The following is a 19622-nucleotide window of genomic DNA, read 5'->3' as shown; positions in this document are numbered from 1 at the left end:
AGCCGCAGTGCAGTGCTAAAATATTTAATTAGGGTGCTTTTTGCTTGTATTAACCACCTTGGGGTCAGTTGATGAAGGACTCAGAGCCTCAAGGCCACCAGAGACCATGCAGATACCCAGCAAAGTGTTACAGTCAGTGGCTGCAGCTCCCTGCCCTGCTACTGTTGTGTATTATGTGATGATTAAGTTTGGATTAATTTACTGATCTGACTGAAAATTAACCCAGAAAAATATTTTCAGCTTTTCAAAGAAGTTGGTCATAATAATGCCCTCAACAGCTAACACCATGAAGCAGCAAGGGTTTGTTGTATTGCCAAGCCTCTGCTGGCAGTTCTCAGTTAAAAAGACAGAAGATTTGCATGCCCATATGACAAATAAGTTTAAACCCCAGACAGCAACTATTGGAGAGATTTGATTTATCCAGAGAATACAACTTGCTCTGTGTATCTGAGGTATGCTTGTCTTAGTTTAGATTCTCCTACAGCACCACAATCAGGTAACATGCCAAATGCCAAGAAAAAGACAATGAAAAAAGGCTACTGCTATCAGTATTAAATAATGAGAGTTATAAAACATGCTTTTAAGGTACTGATGCACGAGAATGTTAAATACTATTAAGAAAGACAAAAGGGGGGCTTTTGCTAGAACGGTGTTCAGCTTAGCAATCCTTCCCTCCCCAGTATGCTTCCCTAGATACAATTCTGTAAAGAAACCAGGGTATTTTTTTGTTTTCAGAGATGATTTTGTTAATTATGATTTGAGAAGATGATGAAAGGAAGGAGCTGTTGTAGATGTTGAGGTTTTGTTTTTTTTCTGTGATGTGAAAGGACTAGCTTTTAATCAGGTTTGAAAATAGGATAAATAGTAGATAAATAATCCAGGCTAACCATGTTACAGCTCCCCAAGCTCAGCATGGAAATGACACACCCTGAATGCTGTCACTGTGTGTCCTTGGGCAGGCTCAGTTTAAAACCAGCTAACTGCTGATTTTCTCAGCATCCACAGCAGGAAGGCCTTGGAGCTGCCCACCTGAAATGCCACCACTGCTCTGTCCTTGATTATAGTGGCCAGAATATCCTGGCTTACCCTTTATCATGAGCATCAGTGCTGGAAAATAAGAGTTCAGTGTATGACAAGGGGAATGCTCTTTTCATGAGGGCTGTGGAAGGAACCCCTTGCAAACCTTCCAATGCCATGAAGACAGAAACTCCATTTTAACCATTACTGTCACTTCTTACTCAAGTACTTCCTTATGTGCTGCTTATTTAAACCATATTTTAAGAATCTGTTGATCAGTGTGACGCACCAATTTTTAGTGAGGCAAATGCAATCCATTGCCCTCTGCTTTTAAATCAATCATGACAGAGAGACTTTGTTAGTTTATTTTTCATACTTTTCATAGGTACCTATTTTTAGCATTTATTAGACTTCGAAAGCCTGTAGTTTGGTTTTTGTTAAACATTGCTTTCCAAATACAATTCACAATATCTTAGGGAACATGGTTTTCTTACTTGGGGGTGAGACAAACTGCCAAGGATTTTTGGTTATGGCCTGACTATCCCCAAATGCCCTGCTGTACCACCTCTCAGTTAACAAAATGAATAGAATTACCTCTTTTTGTCACTTGACTTGCTTCCTCTCTTCTCCAATTAGAAAGAAAGTTGAGCAGCAGCCTCATCACCCCACAAATTTAACAGGTTGTGCTCAGAATCCTTTGTCCTTCCTGATGAGTTAGTGGCCTACTGGTATTCCTCAATCATGGAGTCTTCTGACTACTTGTAATAGACAACAGATCTTCATTAGGAAAGTATCTACATAATTTTAATTAATTAATACATATGTACGCTTAAGAAGTTTAGTATTTCAATAGCTGACATTTCACTATGAAGCCACATCTTCCTCCAGGCAAGAAAGTCCTATACAAATAGTAACAACACTCTTAAATACATTCTAAATTAAATTATGACTGTCAGGTTTCATTATAAATTAATTTATGACTGTTTGCTTAAGCACTCATCTTCTTTTCATTCAGAGCACACCAATTTTTTATGTCAGTAGAGCAATGAGTGAGCTTTAATGTAAATGAAATTCCTGTATGTCCTCATATGTAAGTATAATTTTTATTCCAGAGATATTGACAGATTTCACAATGAGTGATGTTGCTTGCTAAAATCCAAGAATTATCTTTCTCAAGTAAAACCTGTAGTGGATTTTTTGTTTGTTTGTTTTGTTTATTTTAGGAAAGGCAGATACAATCAGGTAGAGGATCCATTCACCATTATTCTCCATATTTGTATCTAAAATTCTACACAGACATACATTCACACCCTTCCTCTTTATGCTAGGGAGGGATCACTTTTATAGCATTTGAGAAATTTAGTAATTCTGGGGGTTTATTGTGTTAGTTGTATCAGATTTTCAGAGAGGCCAGCACCCAGCAGCTCTTCAAATTTTGGCCTATGAGGCACAATTAATCTTGGGGCTGCAGTTCAGGAATAGCAATGTAATCTTATACTATGTGTACCACTTATTACATCTAGACCTTTATACCCAGAGGAATAACATAGATGAATTCATTGATTTTATCTTCTTAAGCCTTAAAAAGAGCTACAATTTTTCAGGAGAGAATAGCTGGAAGCAACAGATAGTGACCTAAATAGTAGAATTCCTAAGATAAAATAGAAGAAAATGAACACAAATGCTTCATTGTCTGAGAGCTGTATTGTCTGCAACACACTCCAGTGAATCCAGTGTTTGTGGAAGAGGCCAAGGCAGATATAATCTGTGGAGCTAAAAAATGACAGTCTGAGTAAGGAGCCATCAGAGATGAAGCTGGGAAGACTCTGGCAATTGTGCTGTAAATCATAACTGCAGTATTTGTTCACAGCACTGGTTTCTACGTGTACTGGTGGGTTTGTCAGAATAGTCAGAAAAGTCCTGCCTCATAAAACACTTAGGGATATCTAATGTACTGTTCTTATGGAGCTAAATATAAATTTCAGTGACAGTTGTCTGGGTATAATGTCAGTATGGAGCTGGCAGACCATTAAGAGCCTGATTCTGCTCTTGCAGTGAATTCCTTAAAGCAGTGGAGGTAAGGGGGGGAGGGACTCAGGTGAATAAAGAATCAAATCAAGCCTGTGCATTTCATTATCATAAATAGCTCTTGTCTTTAGCACTAGCATTTATCAAAAATATTGATTATGCACATTTTCAAAGTTTTTTGGGGAAAAGATTTCATTTACAGATTACCTTCTAAGACCATGGTTCAGCTTTCACCTCAAACAATGTGGTTAAGAGAGGTGAACACTGAAGGATTTACACATTTCTGTTTAAATGAAGGTTGTCTCCTCATTGCAGCTTGTACTCACTAAAGGAAAAACTTGATTTAAGTTTTAACCCTGGGAAATTGGGATCTGCGTAGACATGGGAATGAAGCTTTGCATACACTGCCACACTCCATGAGCAGAAGAGAGCCAAATAAAATATATTCTAACTGATCAGGGGAAGTTGGGTTTGGGGTGTTATTCCTTTCTTACCTGCCTCAAGCTGAGCATACATCAGGAACATTTTGCAGAATTGTGGCTCTGGGACCAAGTGTCAAAGGATATTTAAGCACCTGAGGAAGTGACTCATGGGGAGTGAACATTGGTGGTTCAGAGTGGGATGATAAAGAGCTCGATGAACAGTTGGGCTTGAATATCCCAGAAGATAATTAGCTTCACCTTTGGGTGTTAGAGGCCTTCAGAAAGCTGAACTGTGACAAGAGAAAAAATAAATTAAAAAGGACATAAGGAGAGATAGAAAAATGTGTTCTCCAAGGCTTGAGTGAGAGTTTGGAAACAGTAAATGCAGTGTTAAGACTTCTGTGGTTTCACCCCAGGCAGCAGCCAGGCCCCAGGCTCATTCACTGCCCCACCAGCAGGGCTAGGGAGAGAATCCCAAAGGTAAAAGCTGGAAAACCCATGGGCTGAGATGAAGACAGTTTAATAGGAAAGGCAAAGCAAAATAAGGAATTAATTCACTACTTCCTGTGGGCAGGCAGGTGCTCAGCCATCTCCAGGAGAGCGGATTCCCTTTATGCCTAACAGTTATTTGTGAAGGCAAATGTCATCACTCTAAATGTTCCACTGCTTCCTCCTTCTTCTCCCCACTTTATATGCTGAGCATGATGTGATATTGTCTAGAATATCCCTTTGGTCACTTTGGGTCACCTGTCCTGGCTGTGTCTCCTCACAGCCCCTCATGCACCCCTAGCTTCCTCTCCAGCCTGGCCATGCAAGAAGCAGAAAAGGCCTTGAGGCTGTGAGAAAAGCCCTGCTCAGCATGAACAGAAACATCTCTGTTACCAGCCTGTGTTCAGCACAAACTGTGAAGGAAGTTAACTGCCCCAGCCCAAAACAGCACAACTTCCTCCACCAATAATGACTTGCAGAAGATAATTTGTAGAAGAAGTTATCTCTCATGTTCTAGAGCAAAATCCTCAAATATGCTTAGAAATTCACAAATTTGAGTTCCTGACTTCTTGGTTGCTTCTTACAGCCTATAGTGTACCTGGATAGGGACAGATGGTTTTGTAAACTCTAATGCTGTAAAGAAGACAACATTTGCTGCAACAGCTATTTCTTTATTGAACTTGGTGTTAGGAATGAATAAACGACCCTGGATTTCACTCTATTTTCTATCTTGCTGAAATTGCAGCAGGCTGACTTGTACTTGTGACTTCAATGCAAACCACATATCAGAAGTGACAGTCAAACCAACAAAGAACTCAATTTCTAACATACAATGTCAAAAGATTTCAAGTTTTTACCTCCTTTTTTGCAATGCCAGATTGCCAACCAATAGTAAGAAAGGAGAAGAGAACTGTGTTTGTTTATGGGCTGGGAATGAAGTCTCACAGACAGATTTTCTGTACAATTTTCTCTCTAGGCTCTTCACAGAAGTCTGCTATCCGTATCTCATATGGACCTTTTTGAACCTCCTTAGGGCTCTTTTTTATCTTTCCCTTTTGAACTGAAATGACAAAATGTCTGATGTGATGTGCTGTGTAGTTCCAACAAGGAATCTTGTCCTATTAAGGCTTCCACAACAAAAATACTCCTGCTCCTTTGTGGGAGACTGGGGCAATCTACTATTTCAAATTTACATTTCTTTTTTTGTTAGATCTGCACCTCAGATATTTTCTGTTTCATATGTCATCCACTGCTGACATTTCAGGATCCCAAGTTTGATGTGCTAAAACTGTGCTGTTTCTACTCTCTGGATGTGAAGGGGAGGAACAGTTGGACTGCTTCTAAAGGATGTGTATGGAGTCAGAACAAGAAGTTCCTGTATGCTACACAAAAATCTGCAGACCTGAAAATTTTTTAAAGGCTCCACATCACAGATGAAAAATTTGTAGAAATCAAAACAATCTTTTAATACACCCCCACCAGAGTGTCAGATCTTGATAATGCAACATGTTAAAAAGGGTCTGACCAAATGGAAGTTCTGTAATAGATAACCAGAGAGATATGAAGAGAACTTGGAGGACAGCCTGTGGGAAGACTTATGGAGGTGAATGGAAAGAAATTTGATGGTGGCTTAAGATAATGTTGATCAGCATAGTCCAGGTAAAGACAGACCCTTTTTTCATTTTCTTGGAAAGTCTGAGGCACCAACAAATCCACATAAAACATCTCTCAGGTATAAAACTGTCAAACAAGTATACATTTGGGAAATGAAAATATTCAGACATTCATGAAAGGGAGAGAGGGATTCTTGGAAGACAGGTATTTGTCATCTCAGCAATTTGCCTGTGTTCCAGAAAAAAACACAAGTAGTTTTGTAAGCACTGAAAGCAATCCAGCCTGATTTCCTACAGAATAATTAATGGAGTTTCTAAAAGATGTGAGTTCAAACCAAACCTTTTTCAGTTGGGTTCCATATCATGAGAATCCAGCATGTATTCTCTAGTAAGAATTATTGCCTGCATGAGTTCTTTGGCAGATTCAAGGATTTTTTGAGACTTTCCTCTCCATCATCTCACTCAGTTTTGTCCAACTTCTGAAAAATACTATTATTTTTTAGACTCTAAAGAGCTGGATTTTTCTCACCCAGTCTACCCAGTGGAATTTCTCCATCATTTTCACTTCATGGTAGTGTTGTACCCATGATGGCCTGACCACATATGAGAAATGGTTGTTTCTACCCTTCAGATCTGATTCTTGTTAGTTATTCACAGGAAGTCTTTCAATTAATCAATAATTAATTAAGTGTTAGAAATGAGAGAAGATGGGAGAGAGCCTGGGACTTTCATTCCTTTCATTCTCACCCTGAGAAGTCCTCTGTGTGCCCATTTTCTCCACATTGTGGTCATATCATAACTGGTGATAGAAGCCAGGATGTTTGGTAGCAACAGCTGAAAGCACCAGTCCTGCCCTTTTTTATATATGTATGCATACTTTAATTAGATTTCTATACAAGAATATTTATTCTTGATTAAAATCGAGAAGTAAATCTATTTTAAAATGAAGGCAGCTTCAATATTTACTGCAAATTAATGACAGCTTTGGACAAGGATTTAATTACACTGAGCCAGCATGTCATATACATTGTAGGGAGGTACCATGGGACTTGTTTTAAAGTGTAATTTAAAGTATATGCTTTAGACTGCTCCTTAACAGGAACTTAAATCAAAATATTTCCACTGATGGAAACATAACTCAATAAAATGGCTGATGCCATTCCCTGACTGAACAATTTCTAGAAGAAAATGTAGGTAAGTTAACACAACACCCTGAGGTGGATGAGGAGCTGGATGTGTCCTGGGACGTAAGTGATTAAAAACACAGACACAAATGAAATGGGCTATGCCAAAACAAAAAGGGTATTTTTTTTTACCACCTAATTATCCTGTGTGGCAACTTTTTAGTGGACATTCTTTGTAGGTCTTCACTTAAAAATAGCTATAATTCCTATTGCTGGGGCACCATTCTATTGTGAGGTTATGCCAGGCATATGTTGGAGGATGCTTCTACTTTATAGACAGCAGGCTGTCTCCTAACTGCCCCAAAGTCATCTAAAGCAAGATTTACACCCACACACTGCTTTTAACAGCTCCACAGGAGCTCTAACTAGCCATGAGTAAATAAGGTCCATAACCAAAAATGCTGAGCAGCACCTCAGCTGGTGTAAATTGTCACAGCTCCTCTGAGGAGCTTGGGACGTTTTACACAACCAGAAGATTTGTGCACACAAAGTCGACCTCTGATGCATAAAATGTCTCCTTTTACAACAGAAACATGCAAACTTGCTTTTGAGCTCAATGGTAAACTTGAGCTTTCTCACTCTAGCCCCACAGGTGTGCTCCAGCTTTTGCTGGCCAAAACAGGTGCTTGCAATGACCCACTTGGTAACAGAGATGCCTTTTTAAGTTCCTTTTTCTAAGGTATATATTTCTAAATGCCTGGGAAAATTAACTTGCAGCTGGATAACTCACACAGTACTTGGTGACCCACCCAGATTCTCAGTGGATGACCCAGGCAGCACTGATAACCCACCCAGATTTTCAGTATTCCCAGCTAAACAGGGACTGCATGGCCATCCAGTGCTGTGCTGAAAGGGTCATGAGGCTTGATTAGCCCTGATTGACTCAGAGGCCAGAAATTTGCAGTAATTACCTCCACAGAATCACTGAACAGTCTGAGTTTAAAGGGACCCACAAGGACCATCAAGTCCTGCTCTTAAACGAATGGCCCACACAGGGATCAAACCCACAACCTTGGCATTATTAACAATGGGCTCTGACCAACTGAGCTAATGAACTGAACCTTGTAAATCATGTAAATGTATTCAAATCAATTTTGTGATGGAGAGGGCAGGCCTAGGCCTGGCTGCCCAGGAACAGCCAGCTGGTCCTGCTGTCAGCACACAGACAGGTGTGGGAGAGGAGAAGACAAGATTTTGTGCCACAGGGAAGGGACGCTGGTCACCTTCAGATTCTCTAGACTGCAGAGAAGCATTGAACTCTGAGTCAGAAGTCAAAGCTGGCTCAGAACTGAAGTGTCCCCAGAGGAAAACCTTTCCAATCACACTGTAAAAAAAAATGGTTCAGCATAATATACGGATTGCAGGACAAGGAAGGTGGAGAACAGAGGTCATGCAGAGGCTCAAAGCATTTAATTTAATCTGATTTCCTGTACTTGGAGGAGTTTTAATTATCATAAAGGTTGTGGTATGTAGATCTGGAGACTGAACTCTGGGTTCTTCCATTCATTTTTCTGTAACTCACCACTTAAAACCTTCAGCTCTAGACTTTGTCCAAACTGTATCATGATCCTGACACAAAAAGAGAGTCATTTACAGAACATGGAATATATTGGCTTAAAGTTCATAACATCAAGGGTAGCCCTGTATGAACTGGAAAATGACTCATGTGTCTGCTGCACATCTGGACTCTTGAGTCAAGGCCTACAGAGCCTCTTGCTCATGACCCTAAAGAATGAGATATTTTACATCAGACTATGCGGCATCCTTCTCTTCCTGTATCAGAGGGAATATTTCTGATCTCTTACTCAACAATCCACACACTACAGTATTTTGTTATTTCTGCCATAGGGAGTTCAATTGTTGCACTCCTCCAGCACTCCTTTTAGGTTGGCAGGGGAAACTTTACAGAATAAAATAAAAAAACTATGCAAAAAACCACCCTGCCCTGTGAAAGTTAGAATAAGATAACCTCATTCTAACTCCTACATAGCCTTATGAGTTGTAACAACTCACCCAGTATAACTTCTGTGTAGCAATGCTTTCCAAGTCACAACAGCTACTTGGGTATACCAAGAACTCCTGACCTAACTTCTAATGGAAAACTTTCAAAAGAGTAGCCAGTGTGTTTCAATGCAAGATAAGAGCAGCTGTAGAACTTTCAGCTTTGCTCTGGGCTTCAAGGTATTCACCATTTGCCTTTTTTTTTTTTTTTTTTTCCTGCTACATGAGAAATGCAATTTTTTAATTTCTCAATATAGTGACTATTCTACATTCCTAGCAATATATTGTAGCACACTGAGGGCTGTTCATGTATTTCTAACACGAGTATCAATCTGTGCTCTCTACTATCTCCAGGTGATGTGGGGAACAGTGACTTCACTGGGGCTCTGCTTGGGCATGAGAGGAGATTACAGTAACAGGCCTCTGGCCAGCATCACAGCTTTTGTCTCCCAGTGTATTAAAGCCTCTGCTTGACTGAAAGGCACAGTTCAAAGCTGAGAGATGAGTTTTAATGAAAGATTTCAGGAAGCAAAAGAAGAAATTGCTCAGGGATGACAACAAAAATAGGCTTCCTTCTTCATAGAGCAACACAGCAGAAAGCATAGAAAGGAAAAAAAAAGGAACAAAAAGGAACAGAGGAAGTCTGTAAAAGAGAAGAATGGGAAAAACAGTTGGATAAATTGAGTGGAAGATAAATGGCTATAGAATCTCAAGCAGAAGATTTCACAGTCTTTTAATGGCTTGTAGAAGATCAAGGAAGGTGCTGGTCAGTGGAGACAAGGCAATAAAAAAATCCCAAATTTTCCTGAAATCCTCCTCCTCCTCCTCCTCTTTTTCCTCCTCCTTTTCTTCTTCTTCTTCCTCAGGAAAAATTCCCAAGGAGGGAAAAAATTCCTGAATTTCTCAAGGAATTAAATTCATGAAGTGAATCTCTCTGGAAATTCTATTTTTTTCCCCAATAAATTCGGTATTTTTACCTTAAAAAAAAACCCAGCAAATCCGGGATTTTGTGGCATTTTAACTCTTAAAAAACCCTGAAAAATCTCCAAAAAATATCCCAACAAAAACCCAAAAAATCTCCCAAAAAACCCCAAAAATTTCTCAAAAAAATTCAACAACTGGGATGTGGCGAAGGAAGATTTTTTTTTTTTATAAAATCCTCCAAAATCCGGTGGTTTTTTGGAATAAATGAATATATTGATAAAAAACTGGGGAGGAGGAGGAGGAGGAGAAAATTCTGACAAATTGGCAAGCAGTATTTTAGATGGAAGGAGAGGAAGTGGGGAGACCTTGCTGACATCAAGAACAGTGATGATTATAATAACATTTTTAGTTTGTGTTGATGAAAAAAAATCATGATTTCCACCATGATAGAGAAGACAATCAATGGCAGAAGGGGCAGGAAGATAAGAGAAAAGAAGGTCTAGGAGACAGCTCAGGAAACAGCAAGTGTAACAGGGCTGATAGAAGAAATGAGGATCTCAAAATCAGGAAGAAGTGGTAAATAACTAACCTTAGGAAGTCAAGCTATGATGTAAGTGACAGCAGTATGTACAGAAGCAAATGATTGTGAAAGTGCAGATGCACAAAGGAGAATTATTGTCATAGAAAGGCAAGTGCATCAAGGACTCTGACATTGTGTCCTGGGTTGTAGTGTAGGATGTACACAATGTATTTATTCTATCACCATCTTCATGAACTGTTGAAACCAAGTGGGGCAGTGCTCTAGTGTTGGGCTGTCTTCTGCTAATGGCCCATTAACGCCTGGCCCATGAGTCACAAGTAACTCCCTCCAGGGGTTATCTCTGTTTAATGGGCCATCAAGGACCCACTTCACACTCCTCATCCCATTGTGAGATGCTCTGCCCAGGGGGAGGAGCCAAGCATTCTCACATGGATATAAGCTGGTATGTGGGACAGTGCAAGGAGCTCTTACCTACTGGATTCCCAGAGGACCAGAGCTACCAGACCTTTCTACAGGATCACTGCTTCAGGAAGAGCACCTCACCTGGACTGCTTCCACCATCCTGTTCAGGTTGTATTCTGACTCTGTCAATGATCTTTTGTGTTATTGCATTTATTTTATTTTATTTTATTTTATTTTATTTTATTTTATTTTATTTTATTTTTTACCTTTTTACCTTTCTTCTTATTAAATTATATTTCTGACTTGGAGCCTCTCACTCGTTTTGCTTTTCAAACCACAACACATAGGCACCTCTGTGAGGCAATGGGGAGAGCAAGTGTAACAGAGAGAGACACACACACAAAAAAATAAAAATACAGGAGCTGCCAGTGAAGGTGCCTATCCAAAGCAAATTGAAATGAGAGCAGATTACAGAAACCAGGTGTTGGGAGAGAAGGATCAGTAAAAAAAGGGACAAAGATTGCCTTGAGATGAAGCCAAGTGCAGAACCTGGAACCTGCAAAAGTGTAGATTCTCTTACCAGGGACTGAGAAGCTTCTTAGTAATGGCAAGAAACAACAGCTTCTGGGAAAGTGGAAGCAGACACAAGGAAATCAGTGGGTTGTTGGAAAAATAGACTAAATTAAAGGAATTTCATTTTTTCAAGAGCAAGAGCCTCCTTGAAGGTAGAGTCCCTAAGAGCCATCAAAAGTATACAAGAACTGAAGAATCAAGAGATACAGAGAACTTGCACTGGGCCTGGAGAGATGTTATATCAAGTACAAAGAGATGGAAGGGAACTGGGATTTGAGGAAGACAGTGCAAGAGGAAGCTGGAGGTCTTATCTTATCCATTCTCTCCTTTTAAAAAAAGGACTAGATCCTGGCAGAGGGAGGACAAAGGTTAACAGAATTTTAACATTTTATTAGTCATGAGGAAAGAGAGGATTTTAATCTCCCAGCTCAGTCTGAACATCTGCATGAGAAGAAGTCCTGACCCTATTAAAGTCAATGACAAAACTCCTGTTGCCTTCAACAGAGCCAAATTCTCACCTTGTGTCCGTGGCCATCCCATTGAGAATTCCAACATGAATGCCAATTAGTGCCAGTTTCAAAGATGACATTTGTGACACAGATACGTGCTCCACTGGAAGATGAGCTAAGATTAACAAATTGAGTTTGCACTAACAATTTACTGAGGCAAATAGATACACACACACACAGAGAAAGCTGAGATTTTGAATGCATCTGAAGCACACTAAAAATAGCCCCTTGACTGATCTAAAGACAAATAAATAAATAAAAGAAATTAGTAGCTCAGCCTGTGTGTGGCAGCTCTAAATTAATAAATTAGTAAGTTAAAAGACACACATAAAATAATGCTTAATTTAAAAAAGGGGGAAGGGGGGGAACCACTTTAAAGAGTAAATTTTCTAATTTTTTTTACTGAATTAATATGAAAAAGAAATTACCTGAGGATAGGGCATTACTGCTGAGAGGCTTTCAGATGCTCGTCTTACATGACAGCCACCATTAACACATTTAGATTAATAGTTTAACACTAGTTGGAATATTAAACAGTCATTTTGATTTTGCAAAATGTCCATCTGAGTGTGATACTTAATAATGTGCTGATCTGAAATGTGTGTAGGCTGGATACCACAGTGCTCAAAGCAGTTACTTTTTTTAATGTGTGTGTTGATGTTCTACATGTCTTTATCAAGCCCCATGCAGTCACTGTAAGATTTAATACACAATATCAGTTCAATCTTCTGATAACAGTGAACACTTCCCACTTTATAAGTCCTTGCAAAACACAGTTTTACAGGTGACTCTGTTGAATTAGACCTGTTGCTTCCAATACTGCTATCACATTTATGGGTGTAAATCTGGGCTAATCTGGTATAGATAGACTCATCCTTCTGGTTTGCCCAAGTTTTATGTAGATGAGAACCTCTCCTAATGTGTCTGATTGCAATTCTCCACTCTGCTCTATTATAAATATTAATGTTTATCATATGTTCTCATATAAACATTTAATCCACTCTCTTTAGAACAGTATAATAATTGCTCAAAGTCAAGCAAGAGAAAACCACAATAATACACAAACTACAGTAATACATGCTGGGTAGCAGATAAACCACATTTCATCCACTAAGAGATTCCTGCTTCCAGGCAGATCTGTACCTCCTTCTAAGCCAGGTTCTGAATAAATACCTGATCCTATCAGGAGGTCACCACATTGCTAATCAAATACACATTTCCAGACACTGACATGGCCTCTGAGCAGCTGATGGCACACTCAGAGGAAACAGGCTGTTGTGGCAGAAGGGTTCCAAATCCATGCACTGGATGGAGGTGGGGGTGGGGGGTGTTGTGCCGAGTGAGGAGAAGACAGGTTTAATTAATCTTAAATGCCTTAGCAATTCAAGAATTGTAGCCCTGGATCAGTTCCTCTACTAACATGATTAGCAAATATTGACTTTTGAGTACAATAATAATGTGTCATCTGAAACCCTTGATAAGTAACTTAAGTACTTCCTTAGCTTGCATCTTATTAAATTAGGTGAGGTACGGCTAAGGCACATAACGCAAAGCCATTGAAATGAGAAATCAGACCTAAAGATTTTAGCATTGATTAAGGAAAGTCAAAAGTTAGAATAAAGATGAAACTCTGTGGCCCATATTTTGATCTCGGTTCATTTCTGTGAGTACAGATTGCCTCACTCTGGGATTTATGCTGATGCCAGCGAGGTATGCAGAATTCGTTTCAGTATTTACTAACATGGATATGTTTTCTTTGGAGTTCTTTAGCGTGGAGTGAAGTAATTTTTTTTTCCATTTTTGCAATGCTGTAATTGTCATAGTTATAACAAGTGTAAACATTTGCTCTTTGTGACTTCTTGGCATGCAATCCATCACTTGATTATGTATGATGACCATATAATGTCAGTTTTACGGGAGGTTAACTGGCAGAAGTTTTAAGCTTTTGAAGTTAATATAAGAGAGAGAAAGAAAGGCGTCACACTTGTGTGCCTGTGAATACAGTATGTATAACATACTCAAATCTGTTTCATAAGGTTTAGTTTAAAAATATGTACAGCAGCTCAACCAAAAAGGGAGTTAAAAGATGTGATACTCCTCAGATGCAACCTGACAAATCTTACTTTATTGATTAGTTTTCAAAAGCAGTGCAGTGAGAGCACTACACTTACAATAGACTTTGGAATGAGTAGTGGGGGGGAGAAAAAAGCTCCAAATGTCATCAAAGCAAATGGTCTGTGAATGTTGCTTCAAAGCTAGTCATTAGTTGCCAGGGTGTTTTGCCACAAAGCTTGTAAAGAGGTTTTCCTGGAGGGGAAGGTATGACAAAATGCATTTCTTGGCAAGATGACTTCTGCTTAAATAGCAGGACACATTAATTCTTGCTTGATACATAAAATTAATTAGAGGATTAACATCTTTTATGAAATTTTGCCAGAGATTTTTTCCTTTTTACTGGGAATAGACCCCAGGCCTTTTCTGTACTCTAATGAAATTGCAAATTGACTTGTGTTCAAATGATGCTTGACTAAAATGAATAATTAAAAATGTATTGCTAACAATGAGATGGGTCAGCTGATCTTTTCAAGGATTAATTAGTTTCAAGAACCATCTTTCATATGTAACACAGCAAAAGCCAATGCCAGCCCACCTTTTATTCAGGCAGTAGCTACTCTTGAAGTCAATGGACCCATTCTACTCCCAATTATCCGAGGGGTTTTTTCCAGATTCAATCTGTTTAGAGTGGGTTTTCCTCTGCAACAATTCAGAGGAGTTACGCCTGAAGGAGTTGAGCTGTTGTGCTATCTACAATTCAAAGAGCCCAACTCCTCTCTATTAGGACCTGATCCAAAACCAAGCTGAACTGACATGAGTCTCCTGTTTGTCTTCATTAAGCTTTGCCTAAAGATGAACAATGTGACATAAGAGCTCCACGACTGTGAAAGGAGTAGTGTTTAAATTTTCTTCCATAGGTGAACAAGTGGATACATGAAGAAAGCAAAGACTAAAGGGAATAAGGAAGGCTGTGTGTGATTGTGTCCGTGCTTTTCCTTGAAATATGAATAAGAAGGTATCAGGAACTAGGAAAAATGACTCAACATACATTTTTCAGGAGCAGGTCAGGAATTTAGTTCTCAGATTTTTTTCAGGAGTTTAAAGTGTTTAATTTTCAGAAGCATTCAAGAGCAGTTACTTTAGTTCCCATTTTAACAAGTGCTTTGAAAAATCCCATTGAATGTCTTTGAAAGTAAGTCCCCATTAAAAACAGTGACTTGCATACTGTGGCCTCTGACTCCGGTGGATGCCACACAGAGAAATATTTGGAGTTTAAGAGCAGAAAGCTGGAAAAAACTGCTCTGCTACAGTGATTCTGTCCCATTTGGTACTTGAGTTAGTTCATTTAGGGCTGATGTGGGTATTTGTGCACAGTGCTGCCCTATGCCACGTAGACATTTTCTCAGGTACTCAGAAAACTTAACCTTTAGCTTCATGTAAAGTGAGATTTACAGAGGCATAAAGGTGCAAAGGGAGCTCATGATTAGATTCGAGGACCCAACTGGTAACTTGCTGCTGAAAATCTCTTTCATTGATCTTTCACTTTTAAAATATGAAATGTCTGAGTTACTTCCCCAGTGTGTGCAAATAAGCATGTTTCACTTTTTAAATTCCTTAATCACCTTCTGTGTTTGTAAAGGGTCCCCTTCTGCACTGAGAGTTTTAAAAGAGGAAATCTAACATTCAATTTCAGTGTTTTCTCAAAACATCTAAATCTCAAACAGCTTATTTCTACTTGCATTTTTCCCGAGTCCCTGCCTCCGATGGATTTTTCAGATGTGCTTTTTGTTGTGTTATGATGTTTCTAATTTGGGTGATGAAAGGTTAAAAGATACGCCTGTATGAAATTACTCAGTGGCTCTTGTGAGCTAACATCAGAGCTTATTGAGTATGATCACTCTGTCATTTGCTTTGGCTACAGCAAAGCTTTCAGATACAGTAGAACTAAGCTGGGATCCCCAGAGCCTACTACAGAACTTGAAGTGGGGTAAAAAGACATAGTTTCCTTGCCTGAGACCTGTTAGCCATGTGCAAAGAGACGATGCTCTGGAAAATGTTGTTTTTCTTTGGCTGCCCTTTAGTCAGATCTTCTCACTGCTGGCATTGTGCAGAGTCAGCTTAAAAGGTGTATTTAGCATTGAGGGATTTGGTAAATACTGCTTTATTGTGCTTCATACTCCCTACAGGGCATTCTGAAGAGATGAATAATAAGTGTGAACAGGAAGAGCAAGTTTCCAGTCCTGTCAAATTAATTAGAGCAGTGTAGAATGAAGTGAGGTTTGCCGTTAGGTAGGTTCAAAACAGGCAAAGGGAATCAGTCAGGCATGTACAAAAATGTTACCCCACTTCTATTATCACTGTTTTCTTTTGAATCAGATATAAAATGTAGCCACGTCTTGTTAACCACAGCAAAACCCCCTTTTCAAATATTGTGTGTAAAAATAAAGTGAGCTGGAAAGCAAAGCCCTGCTGTGGCAAAAGCAAAAGCTGCCAAGCGATGACGCTGCCCTTGGATCTGCTCTTCCAGTAGTGTTTGCTCACAGTTTTAAGGGAATTACCGACACTGAGCTTAATGTCATTTAATTCCGTAAAGACATTTTAGAGATTGACTCAGCTCACAGCTGTAAAACAGTCCCTCTGATTTGCCAGCTGCCTGCTTCATGATTTTTTGCCACTTGCCCTTTTTTTTCCTTGCAGCAGCCCAAAAAAGCCATTATTAGTGTCATACTTGGGCTCTAGTTCACATCGTTTCCGAAGTCTTTTCAGACAGACATCAACACGGTAGGTAAAAAAGGGTCTGATCCAAAGCCTGCTCCAGTCAGTGGAAAAGATTCCTGCTGAATGAAGTGAGGGCTGGATGAGATCAGTGGACCCTCTTTTCATTCCCTTCCCAGACAGGAGTAAATCTCTATTGTGCATTTCCAAGCTCTGGTATGAAATTACTCAAATTCTGAGGCTACTGCTTCTCCTGGAAACTGGTCCCCAGACTAAACAGATCATCTGATAAGAAAATTGTTTCCCCTTTTTATCACAATCCATCCTCTATTTTCTTTCCCTGGAAAGTCTTAATTTTTACCGTCCTTCAGTTTGTTCTCACATTTGAGGTGATAATTAAGCATGTAAGATACTCATCCTGCACTTTGCATTTGTATACATTTAGGCATCTTCTTCTGAATAAGACCTTTGTATTTTTGGAGCATTTTATTATTCTTCTGTGACTTCCTTCCACTGCATAAAACTTTCTCTTACTGGCATGTGGTATCTGGAGATGTGAACTCCTTGCCACAATATACCACAGCAAACTATCTCCATGGACAAGAATATTTGGGTGAAATTAGGTTGATCTTCAGTCACCCTACACTACTTTTTGGTGATAAGGGGAGAAAAGACAGTTCCAGGGTCTAATCTAAATAATCCTAAAGGAAAGGTTTAAAACAGGTGAGACCGTGTCCTAAAGGGTCTCTGTTTCTCTACTGGGAGGTTTACAAAGGAGTATAGAAGGCCCAGTGTGGCAGTAGAGCTGTAGAATATCACCGCAGACACGTCCCATCCCTTGGAGTGAGTCATGTCTTTGGAAATGTGCAACTGGAAATGTTATTCTGAGTGGCTTTGAAAGGAAACAAATGTTATGTCAAACAAAACAGATCTGTTGTGAAAAGCTTATTCCGTTAACTTCTTACCCAGGGAGGCCAACGAGTATTAGGCTCTTTTATAACCTTGGAAGCTCCTCCTTTGATCTTTATGGAATGGAAGGCTGTGGTTGCTGCTGCTGTTTGTGTTGAAAAGTGTTACAATGAAGATGCAGCAGATTTCTAACATGAATTAACGAAAAATTGTGCTGAAACATTTCATTCATGTTTCAGCATTCCCTGCATCCCATTGTCAGCTTAGCCTCAGGTTTCTTTTCTTCTAATTTTGGTTCATAGACAAATTCAAGCTTGTTATGCTCAGCCTGATTCAGAACAAAATCACACATGAAATGCAGGATTTCCACCCAAGCTGACACACTGGAGTCTGCTCCCTTGCCATTTTTTGTTTTCCATACACAGCCTTCTTCAATCTTTACTTTTGTTCCTCTCTTTTAATAGAATACAGGAATATTCACTCCAGTTTTTCCTCTACTGATTGTCCTTTCTGAATCCCCAGTTTACATGTCACTGCTGGCCTCTGATAAGTGCAGCTCGTTCTCTAGCAATCGATGCACTGTGCTTGACTTGTGAGGGCGTGGGAAGAAACACAGAAGGTAAGGGAGAAAATCTCATCCTTATACATTTTGGTCCAGAATTTATCTGCTGTGAATCAGCACTGCTCAGCTGACTAGTGCTGTGTGCCTCTAGAGAGCTCAGATCTCACTGTGGTACGTTTCTGTGGCATTTAAACCCGAGGAAAAGGCACATCACTGAATGCTCTCTCCTTTTTAGGGTGGTACAATGGGAGTCAAAAACTTTGGCTCACTGGAAGCAAACGTGATGAGTAGAGCTTCAAAGACTGACATTCCTGCAAGCAGGCTTTTGCCACTGATTTTCTTTCAGCTCCCTAATTTCAGTTTTTGGCAGCCAAGGAATTCCTGCTCTAGGACAGACAGAGAGGAAGATGATCCACAAATGGAATAGTTTTGGTGCTGGGGACAATAAGAGGTTTGGGGCCTGAGACTGAGAGGCAGACACTCCCTTCTGTTTGTGAGAGGATTTCAAAATCCTTTGGGTTTAAATCCAAATTGAAAAAAAAAAAAAATAATAAAGAGGGCATTTTACAATTGCAAAACCCTCCATAAAACCATAAAACTAAGATCTTTCTCCCCACAGCTCCATCTGAAACAGATGAGCATTTCTTTAGTGAAGTGACCACTTAATTAAAAATATGTGATACCAAATTAATACCATTTCAGCAGGTAGTGGGAAGACAAATGAAGACTGTCTAACCTTCTCCAGGTGTCCAAGACAACTATCTATTGTTTTTTAAGGTGTCTGGCAGCTGTTAAGTAATTTAAATGATGCTTGTCAGCTCCCAAATAGAAGAAATAAATGAACACAAAAGAGCAAGATTTCAATTAAAGTTCATCATGTAAAACAGGCCTCATGCCTTCCCTGACCACAGAGATTAGCTTTTGTGTCTGGAATTGCATTTAATAAACCTCCTCCCTTGACATGGAACATCTGCTCCCTTTAGGACTATTGTTTTACACCCATAAATAAAACATAAAATTATATTTTTGTCACTCTTCAGGCCAGATCTTCAGCTGGCATAAATCAATGGCAAGCAGTCAACCTCAGCAGAGCTCTGCTGACTTAAACCAAATGAGGATCTAGCCCTTGATGCTTTGGTGCTGAAGAAAATAATGGGTCTGGGCAGAGTGTGTGGGACATTGTTTATCAGCGAATGTGTATGAAACTACGTGGAGCAAGTAACCACAAAGCATGATTGATCTCTCCAGCATATTTTAACACTTTTTTTTTTTTTTTTTTTTCAGTGTTTACTGAAACCTTTTAGGTAGTGCAGTCTTCTCAGATATCACTTTATGTTTGAAAAGCTTTCTAATTCGAAATGAAAAGTTACGCGCCGCTCCAGTGAACCTCCAGCTTCAATTACTCGCTGTGCAAATGGCTGGCCTGCATTTTGACCAATGTTTATGGTGCTTGGCAATTTTTCAGTAGCTACTTTACCCTGATATGATTAATTTCTTGCCTAATACGAGGCTTTGCATGCGCAGAGCTAAAATAATCCTGCAAGGCAGAAGAGAAATAAAAGAGCTCGTGTGTTTGGGCTTTGAAAACATCTGAAAAATAACATCACAATTTTTAAGCGTGCCAATGATAACACGAGTTAACCATGGATGAAGACTACCACACGAGACACCAAGTTCC

The 19622-nt window shown here is 39.5% G+C and overlaps 1 long non-coding RNA gene across 2 annotated transcripts in view; it reads right to left on the bottom strand.

Moving 5' to 3' along the window:
* The window catches only part of LOC310907079, a 273979-nt gene that overhangs the window by 138999 nt on the left and 115358 nt on the right, over positions 1–19622 (bottom strand). The gene's annotated exons all lie outside the window — the stretch shown is intronic.

This window comes from Zosterops lateralis, assembly GCF_965231275.1.
Source record: "Zosterops lateralis genome assembly, chromosome: 3".
In the NCBI taxonomy this organism is placed as follows: Eukaryota; Metazoa; Chordata; class Aves; order Passeriformes; family Zosteropidae; genus Zosterops; species Zosterops lateralis.
This window is presented reverse-complemented; position numbering and strand designations above follow the sequence as displayed.